The following is a 12,969-nucleotide window of genomic DNA, read 5'->3' as shown; positions in this document are numbered from 1 at the left end:
CTGATCTTTATTATGTCCCTCCTTCTGCTGACTTCAGGCCTCATTTGTTCTTCTTTTTCCAGTGTCAATAATTGTGATGTTAGACTATTCATTTGGGATTGTTCTTCCTTCTTCAAGTGTGCCTGGATCGCTATATACTTTCCTCTTAAGACTGCTTTCGCTGCATCCCACAGAAGTTGGGGCTTAGTGTTGTTGTTGTCATTTGTTTCTATATATTCCTTGATCTCTATTTTAATTTGTTCATTGATCCATTGATTATTTAATAGCATGTTGTTAAGCCTCCATGTGTTTGTGAGCCTTTTTGTTTTCTTTGTAGAATTTATTTCTACTTTCATACCTTTGTGGTCTGAAAAATTGGTTGGTAGAATTTCAATATTTTGGAATTTACTGAGGCTCTTTTTGTGAGCTAGTATGTGGTCTATTCTGGAGAATGTTCCATGTGCACTTGAGAAGAATGTATATCCTGTTGCTTTTGGATGTAGAGTTCTATAGATGTCTATTAGGTCCATCTGTTCAAGTGTGTTGTTCAGTGCCTGTGTGTCTTTACTTATTTTCTGCCCGGTGGATCTATCCTTTGGGGTGAGTGGTGTGTTGAAGTCTCCTACAATGAATGCATTGCAGTCTATTTCCCTCTTTAGTTCTGTTAGTATTTGCTTCACATATGCTGGTGCTCCTGTATTGGGTGCATATATATTTAAAATGGTTATATCCTCTTGTTGGACTGAGCCCTTTATCATTATGTAGTGGCCTTCTTTATCTCTTGTTACTTTCTTTGTTTTGAAGTCTATTTTGTCTGATATTAGTACTGCAACCCCTGCTTTCTTCTCACTGTTGTTTGCCTGAAATATGTTTTTCCATCCCTTGACTTTTAGTCTATGCTTATCTTTGGGTTTAAGGTGAGTTTCTTGTAAGCAGCATATAGATGGGTCTTGCTTTTTTATCCATTCTATTACTCTATGTCTTTTGATTGGTGCATTAAGTCCATTTACATTTAGGGTGACTAGTGAGAGATATGTACTTATTGCCATTTCAGGCTTTAGATTCGTGGTTACCAAAGGTTCAAGGTTAGCTTCTTTAGTATCTTACTGCCTAACTTAGCTCGCTTATTGAGCTGTTATATACACTGTCTGGAGATTCTTTTCTTCTCTCCCTTCTTATTCCTCCTCCTCCATTCTTCATATGTTGTGTGTTTTGTTCTGTGCTCTTTTTAGGGGTGCTCCCATCTAGAGCAGTCCCTGTAGGATGCCCTGTAGAGGTGGTTTGTGGGAAGCAAATTCCCTCAGCTTTTGCTTGTCTGGGAATTGTTTAATCCCACCATCATATTTAAATGATAGTCGTGCTGGATACAGTATCCTTGGTTCAAGGCCCTTCTGTTTCATTGCATTAAGTATATCATGCCATTCTCTTCTGGCCTGTAGGGTTTCTGTTGAGAAGTCTGATGTTAGCCTGATTGGTTTTCCTTTATAGGTGACCTTTTTCTCTCTAGCTGCCTTTAAAACTCTTTCCTTGTCCTTGATCCTTGCCATTTTAATTATTATGTGTCTTGGTGTTGTCCTCCTTGGATCCTTTCTGTTGGGAGTTCTGTGTAATTCCATGGTCTGTTCGATTATTTCCTCCCCCAGTTTGGGGAAGTTTTCAGCAATTATTTCTTCAAAGACACTTTCTATCCCTTTTCCTCTTTCTTCCTCTTCTGGTATCCCTATAATACGAATGTTTTTCCTTTTGTATTGGTCACATATTTCTCTTAGTGTTGTTTCATTCCTGGAGATCCTTTTATCTCTCTCTATGTCAGCTTCTATACGTTCCTGTTCTCTGGCTTCTATTCCTTCAATGGCCTCTTGCATCTTATCCATTCTGCTTATAAATCCTTCCAGGGATTGTTTCACTTCTGTGATCTCTTTCCTGACATCTGTGATCTCCTTCCGGACTTCATCCCACTGCTCTTGCATTTTTCTCTGCATCTCATCCCACTGCTCTTGCATTTTTCTCTGCATCTCATCCCATTGCTCTTGCATTTTTCTCTGCATCTCTGTCAGCATGTTCATGATTTTTATTTTGAATTCTTTTTCAGGAGGACTAGTTAGGTCTGTCTCCTTCTCAGGTGTTGTCTCTGTGATCTTTGTCTGCCTGTAGTTTTGCCTTTTCATGGTGATAGAGATAGTTTGCAGAGCTGGTACAAGTGACTGCTGGAAGAGCTTCCCTTCTTGTTGGTTTGTAGCCTTTTCCTGGGAGACTAGCAACCTCTAGTTGCTTGTGCTGGGCAGCTGTGCGCAGACAGGGCTTCTGCTTCCCGCCCAGTTGCTTTGGGGTTTATCTCCGCTTTTGCTGTGGGCTTGGCCTGGCTGGGGCTGTTCCTCCAAAATGGTGGAGCCCCGTTGGATGGGGAGCGGCCAGGAGGCTATTTATCTCCGTAAGGGGCCTCTGTGCTCCCTGCTGCCCAGGGGGTTAGAGTGCCCAGAGATCCCCAGATTCCCTGCCTCTGGTCTAAGTGACCTGTCCTGCCCCTTTAAGACTTCCAAAAAGCACTCTCCAAACCAAAACAACAACAGCAACAATGAGAGAGGGAACAGAAAGAAAGAAAAAAAAAAAGGAAAAAACAAGCGATTTTTTTTTTTTTTTCCTCAGTTGCCGGTCCCAGGCACCCGCTCACTGGTCCTGCTGCCCTGTCTCCCTAGCACCAGGGTCCCTGTCCTTTCAAGGTTTCCAAAAAGCACCCACCCACCGGTCCCGCAGGGAAGCAACGCTCGATATTCTTTGTCCTCAGGCACTGGTCCCAGGCACCCGCTCACCAGTCCCGCCGCCCTGCCTCCCTAGCACCGGGGTCCCTGTCCCTTCAAGGCTTCCAAAAAGCACTCGCCAAAAAGAGAGAAAAAAAGGGGAAAAACACGCAATTTCTTCCGTCCTCAGGTGCCGGTCTCAGGCACCCACCCACCGGTCCCACAGGGAAAGACGCGGTATATTCTTTGTCCTCAGGTGCCGGTCCCAGGCACCCGCTCACCAGTCCCGCCGCCCTGCCTCCCTAGCACCGGGGTCCCTGTCCCTTTTAGGCTTCCAAAAAGCACTCGCAGAAAAGGAAAAAAAAAAGGGGAAAAACGCGCGATTTCCTCTGTCCTCAAGTGCCGGTCTCAGGCACCCACCCACTGGTCCCACAGGGAAAGATGTGGGATATTCTTTGTCCTCAGGCGCCGGTCCCAGGCACCCGCTCACCAGTCCCGCCACCCTGCCTCCCTAGCACTGGGGTCCCCGTCCCTTCAAGGCTTCCAAAAAGCGCTCGCCAAAAAGAGAGAAAAAAAAAAAAAAAAAAGGAAAAACGCGCGACCTCCTCCGTCCTCAGGCACTGGTCTCAGGCACCCGCCCGCCGGTCCCGCAGGGAGAAATGCGGGATACTCTTTGTCCTCCGGCGCCGTTCCCAGGCACCTGCTCACCGGTCCCGCCACCCTGCCTCCCCAGCAACGGGGGCCCATCCCTCTAAGGCTTCCAAAAAGCGCTCGCCAAGAAAAAAAAAAAAAAAACCGCTCCGGTTTCTCTCCACCCGCCGGGAGCCGGGGGGAGGGGTGCTCGGGTCCCGCCGGGCCGGGGCTTGTATCTTACCCCCTTCGCAAGGCGCTGGTTCCTTGCAGGTGTGGATGTGGTCTGGATGTTGTCCTGTGTCCTGTGGTCTCTATTTTAGGAAGATTTTTCTTTGTTATATTTTCATAGCTCTATGTGTTTTTGGGAGGAGATTTCCACTGCTCTACTCACGCCGCCATCCTGGCTCCGCCCCCCGCAATACATTGTTATTGACTAGAGCTCTGCCCAGTGCTCTGCACAACACGGTGGCGTGGCTGCAAGGCTGCAGGAGAGCAGAGACGAGACTGGAGTGGTGGCAGCTCCAAGGACAGAGACTAAGACAGCTGCAGGGGTAGAGAAGTCCAGAGGCAGAGACCGGCTTGCTGCATGCAGACTCGTTCTGAGTGGATTGGATTCTAGTGATTGACCTGCCACCATGGAAATAAAGTTGGGTATAAACCTTTTCACCTGAAGAACATTCTACTGTCATTTCTTTGGTCACATTGAATCCATACTGAACTTGTCGGGCTGAAACCCATTGGCAAGACAATTGGCATAGTTGGCAGGATTCATTGTTGACCAAGGAAAAGAACAGGCTGCCCTCATGAGAGGAGTGTTTCAGCAGGCTGCACCTATGGACGGGAGACATTCAGTGTCCCCCAGTGGACATGTGGTCCTGGGAGGGGGTGGAGGACTGGGGTCCAGCCCAAAAGAAAGAAAATTTGTTGCTGACTGAAATGGCATCATTACAAAGTGCTGTAGAAATGGTAAAGGATGTTGTGGTAGCCCGAGAGGAAACAGCATGAGAAGGAGCAGCGGCATGAGAATCAGCAGCACGAGAGCACAGGCTGCCAGGTGCTGCAGGGCAGGTGCAGGATGTAGTGGAGCCGTCAGCCCCAGAAATGGAGGAGGGAAGGTTTGATGAACAGGTAAGAGTGGAGGCCCTGCCGGTGCCAGAGGTATCAGCCCCTCCCTGGTTAAAATGCCACCTGGTTGAAAGTTGGTGGAAAATCTGAAGGACTCAGCAACCGCGGGTTCTTCCAGGAGAGGTGCAGCCCCCTCCCCAGGTCGTTGAGCGCTCCATGCTCTGCTTCTATCCTTAGACTCAAGCACAAAAGGAAATGCGGTCTGCTTCTCAAAGGAAGAATTTAAAGGGCCCCATGAAGGTCACGAGGACCCAGGTGTGGGTTGGTTTGAACAGGCAGGAGCAGACAGAGAGAAAGTGGATGGCTGGAGCTGTGGCAGCAGCTGAGACCAGAGCAGTGGTTCTGGCTGCTGAAGACAAAGCAGAAGGCAGAGATAAAGCAACAAGATTGGCTTGTGTGTCTGCAAGACTTTGTGCTGGAGAGGCTGGAGAAGGTGGGTACTGTAAGGCCCACCCATGGTTCTGTTACAATGTTCCAGCTTCCTTGCACAGGGACCATTGCAGAGGGTTGAGGGCACATAGATTGAGAGGCAAGAATTCTGGAGGGGTGGAGTGTGGATAAAATGAAGGTTCCTGTGGCCAGGATTCTCACCTGGCCCTCGTTGGCTAGCTCCCTACACACGTGTGGGCAATACATTGTTATTGACTCTATAAAGAGCTCCACCCAGTGCTCTGGGTAACACAGTGGCATGGCTGCAAGGCTACAGGAGAGCAGAGACAAGACTGGAGTTGTAGCAGTGCCGAGGACAGACACTGAGACATCTGCAAGGGTAGAGAGGCCCAGAGGCCGAGACCGGCTTGCTGCATGCAGACTCACTCTGAGTGGATGGGATTCTAGTGATTGACCTGCCACTGTGGAAATAAAGTTGAGTATAAACCCTTTCTCCCCAAGAACATTCTACTGTCATTTCTTTGGTCACAGTGAATCCATAGTAAACTTGTCTGGGGCTGAAACCCATTGGCAAGACAGGATACGATTACATAACACGGGTATATTTTGCTCCTACTCCATCTCCAGTTCATTCTCTCTTCTCTCTCTCTCCCTATCTTCTCTCTCTCTCTCTTCTCCGCTCTTGCCCTCTGTTCTCTCTTTCTGTCTCTCTTTCTCCCCTCTTCTTTCTTATTTCCAGCTGACGTGGACCATTGCATGAACTGTTACTCTGCATAGAACAGTTTTCCCTTCCTCTTTGTCCAGCTCTAATGTATCATTCATGACCCTTTTTAAACATCAAATCTTCTGGTGTTTTCCACGACCTTCCCTCTTTCCTGTCCACTCTAGATTAGGGGTCCACGGTGTACACTCCCATCACATCTTATACTTCCCTTCCTTAGCATGCATTACACTTTAGCATTAATGTTTATCTTCCTCTCTAAACTGCAAGCTTCAAAAAATATCATTGAATAAATGAATGTAGGGTTGAAGGCTAACACTTTGAAACCCTACCGACTGAACACAGTATTGTCTCTAGGTCTTACTGTGAGGTCAAGCGTGTAGGTGGTGATCAGTGGCTGCAGCTATTGTGTGAGGGGCCTTCATGAGCTGGGACCCAGGCCTGTCCTTCTGGCTTCACTTGCGTCATCAGCCTTTAATGAAGCGGACTCACCAAGTCCTTGGCTTGGCAAATCCGTCTTAGCACACCAGATTTCTGCACTGTTTAAAAGAAATAAAACATATTCTCTTTATATTTTTTCCACTAATTTAGACTATATACCCCTTTGCCTGCCTTCTGCCCAACCTGACCTTGCACAAGACTTCCCTCCCACGTGCTTCCTATTTACAAGAGGTCCCTTGTGCTGTAGGCGGAGTTTCACACAAAACTTTGGTCCTGCTCCGGACTGCAGCGGCAGCCCTTACTGCGCAGGCCCAGAGCTCACTCTGCTCTTCCTGCTTGTGTTGCTAAGCAACATCCCTGCGTGCCTGGAAATGGGGTGAGGCTGTACCAGGCTTTGTCATAAAGGAAACTGGGAGTAGTTACTTGGAGCTGCTTCTCTTCAGTATTTGTCTTACAAACTCTTTCATCCTTCTTTCCCCTGATTCCATTCATACAATTTAAAAACGATACCTTCTCCTGTTGTACCCTGCCTCTATTTCAGGTTTTATGTATATACGTTGCCATCAGTTGCTTGTGAACTTTTGGAAGGCAAGGATTTGTCTCCTTCACTCAGTTCCTGTGCTGTAGATGATTCCAGAGGAGCCACAGGGGCAGCCAAGGGGCAGAATGGGGCCATGATTTCAAGCCCCAGTCTTGAGCCATGCTGGCCTAAAGGAATCATGAAAGCTAAGTTTTACTGAGTGTTTATTATGCATCAGGGAGTTCTAGGCAGGCTCTTTTCTGTGCTAACTCACATGAAAAGTGGAAATCTGGCAAAAGAAACATGCTAACCTGTTGAAGTGAGAGTTAGTATTCTCCCCACGTGACAGATGAAGAAACTGAGGCACACAGATGTTAAGTAGCTTTCCAAGGTCCTAGAGTTTATAAAGGGAACTTTTGATTGAATTGAACTTCTTTAGACCCTAGATCTCATATTAACCATTTCATCTTACCCCTTAATTTTGGGCTAAGTAAATTGCAGAATTAACTGAAATTACCTGACTTTTTTGCTACCCTAGTGTCCTCACCTGTGTGCTGTAAATAACAACTCTCTTAGGGATTTATGAGGATTAAATTAGATAGACATCACTTGAGAAAATACATGCAGAAGTGGTGTTATTTGGAAATATTTAAAATCCCTAATCCACATATGCTTGATATAGTTTATTCATTCTGTTTTCTGTCAATGAAGCATTTGTGCCACCCTAAGAAAAAGAAAATTGATTTGCATGTTATGGCCAAGGATGGCAATTCTGGGACTTCTGGTGTTGGGTAGTTGCAGATAGTTTGAGAATGTAGGGGGACAACAGGAAGCTGAGCAAGGAAAAATGAGGATATCTGCCCAGAGCCCCACCTACTGTTTGTGGATGTCACCCTCCACCCTCCTCATTCATCCTAAAGATGCGCTCTATCTATGGAAGTTTACACTGGATGGGGTTTCAGGAGACTTGGATAACTGGTTCCAGCTACACCCACGCTGTTAAAATGTGGGAATTAGCCCTGCCGGAGGTCAAAGGGCTCCTCTCTGTGGGATAGCTGTGGGAAACAGACTGTGGTTTTCAGGCTGGTTCCCCACCTGCCAATCTTACTCCTTTAGCACTATTCTTTCCCCAGAAAGCAATCCACAAGCCAGTGGCACTCTGCCCAAAGAGCGGTGGCCCTACCTGAAGCTAGCAGGCTTCCCTGAGGTGCTTCAGGAGTAAGAAATGCCTCTAAGTTCTGAGTTAGATCCTGCTACTCCAGATGGAAAACCTGTCCTAGACAGCCCATTCCTCTTGGGTTCCTGCTGAAGCTCTGTGATTCTAGGAGTCCGCACACTTGATGCCATCTGGATACCCTCAACTCTGACTCACAGAGGAATTTAATCAATTCCTGTATTAATGAGGTGCCTTTTAGGTCTGGGTTATTCTTATAGGTGACTTTGTTAGACCAGTTATTTATACTTACTGGGAAACTGTGGCAGAGTTAGGAGGCCTATTTGTGGAGACTGACCAGCTCGTGACCACAGGCAAGTCATGTCATCTTTCTAAGACTCAATTTCTTCATGTGTAAATTGAAGTGGTAATTAGACCCACCTCATTGGGCTGCCGTGAAGTTGAATGAGATAGCTGGCATCAGTTCTTAGTATAGTGCTTGGTCTGCAAAATGAGCTCAATTGATTTGAGCTATTCTTATTAAGATTATTAAGTTGCATACATATATGTAAATTATATTTTTATGAATGTTATTTATGTAACAAACAGATGAGCTTCTTATATGCCAGTCACTGTTATGTAGGCTCTTTCCATGTACTTAATTCTCATAACAACCATGTTAAAGACCTATTTAAGAACCTCATCCTTACAGAAGAAATTGAAGCTCAGAGCAGCTAAATACCTCAGTCAAGTCACATAGGTGCTAAGTAGCTGAGCTCTAATCACTGTTCCCTATCCCCAGGTCTGTGTTCTCAGCCACAGCACTATGCTGCCAGTTATTTCCTCATGTCAGGAACAATGTTGAGTGTAATGGTTAATCAATCACCAAACCTGAAAATTGGGAAATTTGAGTTCTGATCCTGGTTCTTTTGGTGCCTAACAATTCAGGAAAACCCAACTCCTGGGTCTAGCTATAAGCTCAGTATCCTTTTGTGTACTAACAAAATATTATTAGGTGACATTATTAAATTATAATTATGTGCTATACAATTAATACAATACAATGAATCCCTTGGCAGTGTTTATAATAATCCCCTAAGTTATAAAAGCGTTACTATTTCCTCACTCATGTGGGCCTGTGGCAGCCAGACCAGGCTTCGGGCCCTGGCTAAGGCTTGCAGAGACCACCTGACAGGGAAAGCATACCCGTCCCCGGTGACATCAGTATGGAAATTTCGACCTGCAGCTGGGGTATCCCTTCTTTCTCTTTATTATCAGCTCTGAAGCTTTCATTTAAAATTGCTTTCAAAGTTATTTTCTTTTTGGAGTGAATGGCCCCATTTAAATATTTTATTAAGACTGTGAAACCTTGACTGTGGCAGAGGCTTCTCGTCCACTGTTAGGGAAATGCCAGCTCCTAGGCGGAGCCCGTATAGGTCTGGGGGACACCTACTGATCAAGGAAGTTTGAGAATGGAGGTCAGATACTCAACTCAGAGAGCAATTCAACGTGCAACTCATGAACCTTTTTGTTTATTCCAAGCTATTTAATGGTTGTTTTTCTTTTGCTGATTTAATATTATTATAGACTAAAGCTTTTGTCCCCTCACCACCCAAAATTCATATGTTGAAATCCTAAGCCCCTAGGTGATGGAACTAGAAGGTAGAAAAGTGAGCCCTCATGAATGGGATTTGTCCCCTTATAAAAGAGACTCTAGAGTGTTCTTTTCCCTTCTGCCATGTGAGGACACAGTAGGGAGACAGCCTTCTGTGCACCAGAAAGTGGATTATCACCAGATACCAAGTCTGCTGGTGCCCTGGTCTTGGACTTCCCAGTCTCCAGAACTGTGGGAAACAAATGTTTGTTGTCTAAGCCCTCCAGCCTATGTTATTTGTTACAGCAGACAGAACTGACTAAGACACTCTCTTCTTCAAACTTCATGCACCATTGTACCAGCTTCAGTGCACTAGACTCAACCCACTGATGATGCAGTCCTTATCAGTGCATCCCTGCCCATCCTTCATCCAAGCTCATCACTTTCCAGTAGAGACCTTGCTTTTAGTCAGCACTTACAATATATATCTATTAGAATATATCTAATTAATAAATTTGGTATTTAGTATATGTTGGGTTTTATTAAAGTGACCATAACTGCCATTTCTACCAAGATGTTTATGTTAAAAACTGCCTTCCTTGAGGGCAGGATTCTGCTGTATGAACTACATTAACTTGCCAGGTGATTCTAGACCAACATATGCTTGAGATAGTGAAAAGGGGACTATATAATCATGGTCAGTGTCCAGCACTTGTCGAATGACTTTGAGCATAACTTCTCATCGCTGAAAGTTGAATTTTTCCTGATCCTTAATGACCCCTATTTAGACCCGAGTCTATAGCTCTGTGTCCACTCTTTCCATTTTTCCAGCTAAGTTGACCAACTTCAACCCTGATGATGTATTTTGCTTTAAAATCTATTTCGGCTGTTCTTAACATTGCTACATCAGCTTCCTTTTAGTTAATATTTTCCTAGTAGATCTTTTTTTCACCCTTTTATTTTCAAACTCTCACCCCTATCTTTTCACCGACAAGTTTTGTTCAATTATATTTATTGTGATTATCTGTAGTAAGTTTTGTTATTACGTCTGTTTATGTGTCCACTCATTTTAATGATTCCTTTTTCTCCTTTTCTGCATTTTTAGTTTTTTAAAAATTTGCCCCTATTAATCTGAAAGTTCTATACTCTGTAGCTACAATTTCAGGAGTAAGTCCCTACTCACCCTTTGACTCTGTGATCTCTGGCCTTGATCATTTATCACCATTTAGTGGATCCATATTATTTTCTCACTTTCTCTCCAGAGAGCAGAGAGTAGGAGAAAATGTTTGTCACTGAGGTGATTTTATCAGCATAGAAAATCCAACAAGATGCTCCACATTTAAAATTATATTCTTGGACTTGAATAATCCTGGAGCCTCCTTTCTCTTATTGTATCAACCTGTCTTACTTTCCAGTCTTTCTTCCGCTTGGTGACACGTAATCTCTGTGCAACTATGATTCTAATTACCGACGGGAGCCTTGCTGTTACTTTGACCTCTTCTTGCCCTCCCCTTTGAAGGGGGCAGATATGCCAGGGTCCAGAATTTTCCAGTGATTTTATTTGATAGCTAATTAATGGCCTTCTGTGGTTTCCATAGCAATGCCACGCTTTGCTGCCAGGCTGTATCCAAATGGGCATTCTGTTCACTCTTTTACCTTTGCATCAGCATATTAATCAGACACCATAGGTCCTTGGTTGCTGCATCAAATTGGTAAGACACTAATTGAATTAAAATCTCACTTGAAGGCTTCAGGCTTTTCTTTTGCACAGCTGGAGGAGAATCTTGTTAGCTCAAACGGCCAGACCCAAGCAGGGGACATTTGGAAATCCACAGAACTTTGTGTCCTTTTATAGCAAAGTAGTTTTCTTTCACCTTTGAATAAATATTTTGAGTCCTTCTCTACCCTTGAACATTTCTCTACTTCCCTGACCTTTCCAATCATTAGACATTGCTGTATTCTCTTTGTAATATCAAGTGATGGAGTTAGTATTTTCAAGATGAAGGGAAGAGGCTTTTCCTATACACACACAGTTGGTGAAGTCTGGGAAAGTACTCAGGTTGAAGGGCCTAATGGAAATGCGATCAGGATTAAGTAGCACAGTGCATATGAAGATAGCCCAGTAATCTGTAAAGTCCTATGCAAATACAAGGGGTATTACATTTTGAGTCTTGAGAAGTGCTTGGAAGGTAGAGATGAAAGGGAAAAAGAAAAGAAGCAACCAAGAGATGATCAGTCTTATAGTCATTCTTCAAGTTATAAAGATTATGGATGATCTTTCATCACATGTAGAGTCAAAATCTTCAGTCCCCTTGGTTGGCTTACCATTTTCAATGACAACATTTTAAGGCTATTATTTTAACTGATTCTCAGAGACACCATTCACATTTATATCTTCATGTTTTTGCGTTCTCTGTTCTTTTGGCCCTTCTACTCCTTGCTATTTGCCCACATCCTTACTCATTTTCAAAACTCAAAATGAACATGTCCATATAAAGACTCCACCAACTATGAACACAGTTAATAACTGATTCAGGGCTGCTCTCTGCATGCCTGACCCCACAATAACACTCATCATGGTGTGCTGTAATTATTGCTTATTTTTAAATTGGTTCACATGTCTGTATTTTGCATTAATTTGTGAGTGGCACAAAAGCATGGGCAATTTCCTTATAAATGTTCATATTTCTGACACTCTCCATTCATCTACTACATTTTGAAGAGATGTTTGATGATTTATTGACCTTCTGTAAAATCTTCTGCTTGATGGATAGGTGTTGTGTAACCTCTGACATGAAGAATTTCTAATCTAAATGAGCACAGAATCTTCTCAAAATCTGAGGTCTAAAAAACTATGCTACTGTGAAGTGCACATTAAGTGTTCAAGTTGTTACCAAAATACACGTTAGTTCATACTAAAAACTAAAACATTAAAGTTGGTATTTACCACTATGGAAAAAAAAAAAGAATCCTTCCCCCAAAACACACAAATAAACTAGGAATTCTTTACCTCGTGCACTGACACCCTCTCCTCCTTTCATCTTAAAATAAATTATACTGGGGATGGTATTCTCTTTGAGTCATAGTACCACAGACTCTGGTGACCCCTGAGATAGGTCTTTGTATTACATCTAGGATAGCATTAACGAGAGAAAAAAGCACATACCAGAACTGGAACCATTGGATGGGAGGTATGCAAAAGCTGGTCAAGGTATGGAAGAAATAGCTAATAATTAGATTTTTTTTACAACACAAGCTTAAAATGAGCACTATTGCTCCCCTTCAATTAAAGAGGAATTCAAGGACTACAGAAGATAGAGCTAATTAGCTCCCTGTCCCTGGCATGGTGCAGTCAATGAACAACGGTGATCTCCCTAGGATGGTAAAGAGGAAATTTGCATTGGGCAGAAGTTTAGACCTGAGGCGTTCTATTTTCTCTTCCAATCCTAAAACTTACAATAATGTTTCTCTGCCAATACAGAAAATATCTGGATGCCCAGAAGCACCTCTAGCAAAGTACCCCCTTAGCAAAAAGATAAACATGAAGTTCCTGGAGACAAAGAGAAGATATGTGCCCTCTACAGGAGTGCTTTGAAATGAGTTCTCTCTTGAGTCTCTCCTTTCAATGTAATCCCCCAAGTCCCACACAGGCTTCTCAGCTTTCACAGTTGCCGA

Source organism: Manis javanica, chromosome 2 (assembly GCF_040802235.1).
Source record: "Manis javanica isolate MJ-LG chromosome 2, MJ_LKY, whole genome shotgun sequence".
NCBI lineage: Eukaryota > Metazoa > Chordata > Mammalia > Pholidota > Manidae > Manis > Manis javanica.
Note: the sequence above shows the minus strand (reverse complement) of the source record.